This window comes from Ricinus communis, chromosome 6 (genome assembly GCF_019578655.1).
Source record: "Ricinus communis isolate WT05 ecotype wild-type chromosome 6, ASM1957865v1, whole genome shotgun sequence".
In the NCBI taxonomy this organism is placed as follows: Eukaryota; Viridiplantae; Streptophyta; class Magnoliopsida; order Malpighiales; family Euphorbiaceae; genus Ricinus; species Ricinus communis.
In genome coordinates, this window is record NC_063261.1 from 4,014,817 (window position 1) to 4,020,095 (window position 5,279).

The window sequence follows — 5,279 nt, forward strand, 5'->3', positions numbered from 1 at the left end:
GAACTCTCTCGGTTTAGCTTCTCTATCTTAGTGGTGACCTTCTCTCGGACTCCTTTGATACTCAGCTCGACCATCCTGTCAATGATCAGGTTCTTGAATATCTCAAATCTTAGTACCTCAGTCCCAACTACAGTGACAGGTTCAGGCTCCCTAGAGTAGGACTTGTACTCCTGGATGAATACGTCTTTTAGAGTTTTATCCTTTGGTTTGCCTCATCTTCCTCTTCAGAATAACCTAATCCATGTCGAATGTTTTGACCTTTGAAGTCCGGCAGCTTTGTGATACTTTGTTGATTCTTTCCTAACCCCATTCTAGGCATGAAGTTCATCTTCTCGAACTGCTAACTACTTTAGGATCCATGTAGTCCTTATAAATAACAGCAACTTGGAATCCAGTAGGGGCATCCAGCTCCTTGACAACTTCTTGGATAGCTGAGACAACCTTACCACCTTCGACATTGATGGTGACAACCTCACCTTCATAAGGGAACTTTACCTTCTAATGCATAGTGGAAGGAATTCCTCATAGGGCATGGAACCATGGCCTTCCTAATAATAGTGCAAAATTTACTAAGATGTCTAGGACAGCAAACTCTACCTAGGACTCGATAGGACCCATCTTCACTAGTGCTGAAAATGATCCTTCCACATCTCTTTGTCTCATCGTAGGCCCTTATAACCATATCTGATGGTTTCAGGTCTTTCGTAGTCATCCCTAGCTTAAAGAGTATACGAGAAGGACACAATCTCGCACATGGGATAAGGACACACAATCTCGCTTATTGACAAGGTCTTGAATTTTATATTTTAGCCAGATACAATTGTCAATGTAGTGGCCAAGTGCTTGGTGGAATTTGTAGTAAGTGTTGGGTTAACTGAGTGTGTTAAGGTTAGGTGGGTTCCTAACGGTAATGGGTTGGAGCATGCCATTTTGCACCAACCTCTCAAAGATTTTGGAGAGAGGTTGCTTAAAATTGGAGAAATTCCTCGGTTGTTTCACAACATTCGCATCTAGGGTCCTACTCCCTCCAGCTTGGTAATTCGCCCTTCCACCGGTTCTCACAGTCTTTCTTTAGTCATTTTCGATCTCTTTGACCTGTAGCCCATTGTCGTACAAATCCATGAAGGTCTTCGGGTTCATCATCTGTAACCTTTCAACACATCCTGGAAGAACATTTTGGACCACCATACGAACCTAGTCCTTTTCAGAGGGCTTATTCTTCATTAATCCAGCCTTATTCCTCCATCTGGTCAAGAAATCAAAGGACTCATTTTGCTTGGTAGACTCAAAACCCTAATTAACACTTCCAAATGAGTATTATAGTCATATTGCTTGACAAAAGAGTTACATAAATCATGCCATTCAGCTTTAGCTGATTTTTCCAGATCATGGTACCAATTTATAGCGGGTCCTTCAAGAGATAGCACAAATAGCTTGACAATTTGGGTTCTACACAGCACTAATAACCCACCATAAATAGCTTGACAATTTAGGTTTTATACAGCTTTCGGATCATCCATCCCATTGAATGTGTTCATCTAGGGTATTTTGAACTACCAGGCAGCTTCTCTTCACCTGTCAAAACCAGCTCCTCAGAATCATAGGTAGGGTCCAAACCTTTGATTTCCAGCATGCATTGCATTTTGTCAAGTCTAGTACTCAATCCACTTATAACTTCATTGGTAGCAAGGACGATCTCCCTCTTAGCCTGGTCTAGCATAAATTCATCAAAGTCCTAAAAATTCTGGGGCACTCCCCTCCGACTTAGGTCCTCAATATTGGCATTAGTAGCGGCAGTAGTAGTTTCAGCGACAATTATAGTCGGGTCAACAGAACAACGAATTAGTTGGTACAATGGGAGCAGCAGGTGGGGCTTGATTTGTAGCCATCCCAGCCAAAAGTTGTTGGAGCTCTTCCAAATCATACTTCTCAAATCGTCGATGACGGCATTCTTGAGGATCTCAATGTCTTGCTTATTAGGTCTTTCATTGGCCATTTCAGATGTAGCTTTAGTAGCTTGACGTCTTAGTCTTTCAAGATGTTCTAACATAGCCTGAATTCTCAGAGAAATAGGTACTCTTTCCAGCCTCCCACTATCTTGCCTCTTCCAACCCATAAGAGAATCTATATGGCTAAAAAACAAGGGTTAATATACGATGCATGCGATGCATGATGCATTAAGATAGAAAAAAAAAGAAAAGGGTTAGCACACACAATAATATATATTTCATCTTTCCAACCTTATTACTCTTGCACATGGTCCGTGTTGAGTCTTCTTGCTTAGGACTTTGGGTTTAGGCTTTCTATCAACAAGGGATAGTAGGCTCGATGCTCATGTCATAGCACACCAAAGAACCACTAACCGACACCATCGGTGCTATAGGGACCAAAGCACACAATGTGTGAAAATGGTATAGTGATGCAAGAATAACGTGTCAAATAATAAAATTAAAGACAAACATACATTGGAATCAGCTCCTCTTCTCCCCAGCAAGGTCGCTATTATGGGTCGAGACAAGCTAAGCTGATCGGCTCAACATAGAGCCAATTGGCTCTGCACTGAGCCAATCGAGTCTAGGGCTTCTCTAAGCTAGTTTCTACAGTTTCTTTGCAATTCTAACGTCCTAGAGCCAATTTCACATGCACAGAAAGTAACAAAAATTAATTAGAATACAAAAAATATAAAATAAGAGATATAAATAACATCAAATTGAATTAGAAACCCTAAAAAGTGGTGCAAACCCTAAAAGTCTGGACATACTATGAATAGACATGGCAGATTACATATTTTTAATTATATAACCCTAATAAACTAATCTGATGACAAAATTATAAAGAAAATACAAATATAATCATATAATCCTATTCATGTGACAAATCATATTCAAAATCCATAGGCAGACATATTATCATATTCAAAATCCAATGCGTTCTTTTTATCAGATTTAAAATCCAATAAAATCAATAATATATTAGCCCATAAGAAATCCTAATTTAATCACATTAAGAATGGAAAACAAGAAACAAAGGAAACCTAATTATGTTTCTAAGAAAAAACATAAAAGAATAGGAAAACTAGTTTAATGAGAGAGTGACGTTGATGGTAATGGATGTAGAGGAAGCCTCAGGTTGTCATCATAGTTGATTGTTATGCGAGTCTGAGGAGATGATGACGTAGTTAAATCAAAAGCTCAGTTGGGAATCTAATATTGGTCGAGGTGTTGACAAAGCTTTTGTGTTTCATAGAAGTTTCCAGATCTTAAGTTCTTTCTTAGTGACCCTTGCTCCTTAGTTCCCAAAAATACCTTCTACATTAAAACTAACGTAGGGTTTTCAATCATAGTCTTCTAGTTGATATTGTTGTTTTTTTTAATCCTAGGTCATCACTTTCTATTTATAGAGGTAGGTTTTTTAAGAAATCCTAGAGGAGCAAATAGACTTCAACCTCTCTTTCAAACTCTTTTAAAGAACTAATTTTCCTTTTATCAAATAAATATTTACCAATATCCAATAAATAAATCAAATCTTTAGATTCAAATAAATATTATTAAAATCTATCAATTATCATCAAATACTTTTTAGTATCTGTATATGGACATAAAAGTGTTAAAAAATGACTTTGAACCAAGAAAACACAAATCGGCACTATGTAGAGCCAGTCGGCTCTGCAATGGGCTGATTGGTTCTAAATGGGGGAAGTTTGTGAAAAGCTTGCAATTTAGTCCTCAAACTTGGGAAATCCATTGTTTTGACCCTCAAATTTCATTTTTCTTCACACTTAACTCTAAATTGATTTCAAAAAGGTGATTTTGGTCAGATCAACCTCAACCCTAACCTCGAATTTGCTTGTCCTTTGTCTCCCAAGACCCGAGAATGTAGTAACTTTCATTAGAGGGTTTTCCATAATTCCCTCGATATCTAGGTCCGAAAAATAGGTGCTCACACAAGGTTGTTTCAACTATCTAAGAGGCAGCCAAAGAGCTTAATGCATGTTGCCCTTGGAACTAAGAAGAGAGGTTGAATTGGTGACTTGAAATTGCAAAAGATGATGATTTTAGGTAAAAACACAAGAGATTAAGGATAATGTAGGAAGAGTAAGGGTTAGAGAAGCTGATACAAAGGTTTTCGGGAATAAACCTCCCTACATCTACTCCTCAAGATCACACTTGAGTGTTTCATTATAATCACTAAGATTACAATCTTTGGATTTTACAAGTTCACCCAACAACTTGGTATTTTCAAGGCTCACACTAAACCTCTTCCTTTAGTGAATCAATCTCTCACTAAGTCCATTAACCCTTGAGTATTAATGGTTACTCAACAACCAATTTCTTGTGTTTTTAATACCTACCCTCACACAACAATCCTTTTGAGTTTTAGTTGAACAAAGAGTCTCAACTTAATACACTTTAGAAAGAAAGAAATTGAGTATAGAAAGTTGAGAAATAAAAAGAGTTTTGGTATATCTAATTCATACACTTAGTTTTAGAGTCTTTAAGGGAGGTATTTATACACATACCAGCCCCTTGGGAGACATTATAATGAGGCCAAAACTCTTTAATTGCAAGATTTGATGACTTGGAAAAATTGCCTAAAGTCATGGAAAGTGCCCCAATGCTTTCCAAGCGCGCTCGTGCTTTCTGAAAAGAGAAGTTGGGGCTCTAACGGCTCCAGCCATGTGGCATTAATAGGGTGGCTGATATCTTAATAGTTACTGACATTGCATTAATTGTGAAAACCACCCCTGCGCCACAATAGTGCCCATGCTCTTCTCATCGCGCTATCTTTTGCCAGTTTTTGTCTCAAGTCCTAAAGTGAGGTGCCCTTGCGCTTCTAAAGCGCCCTCGCGGTTCTTGAAGCTTTGACACTTTAACTGCCTGGTGTCATGAGGCAATTGGCTTGCTGTCAAATGGACTTTTCAATGTCTTGTAAACTTTTGGTCATGTAAAAAGCGGCCCCGTGCCATGGAAGCTCCCTCGCACTTTTAGGGTCTTTCTACAATACTTGCTTCAAGGCTTAAGAATGTTTAGGATAAGCTTGGTTCCTTTGGTGCTCTATCACATAGACACTCAGTCATGATGTTAGTGATAATTAATTTGGTTGTTAGGATCAAAATAGAGATCAATTGCACCTTAAGTCAACAATCTCCCCCTTTTTGATTTTGACAACCAAATTTATTAGAAATTCAAAATTGATCAAGTATAAGTGCAATTGAATAGTTAGGAACTAATATTCAAGAGTCAAAGGAAAAATGTACTTGAAGTGATATAATAATTTGT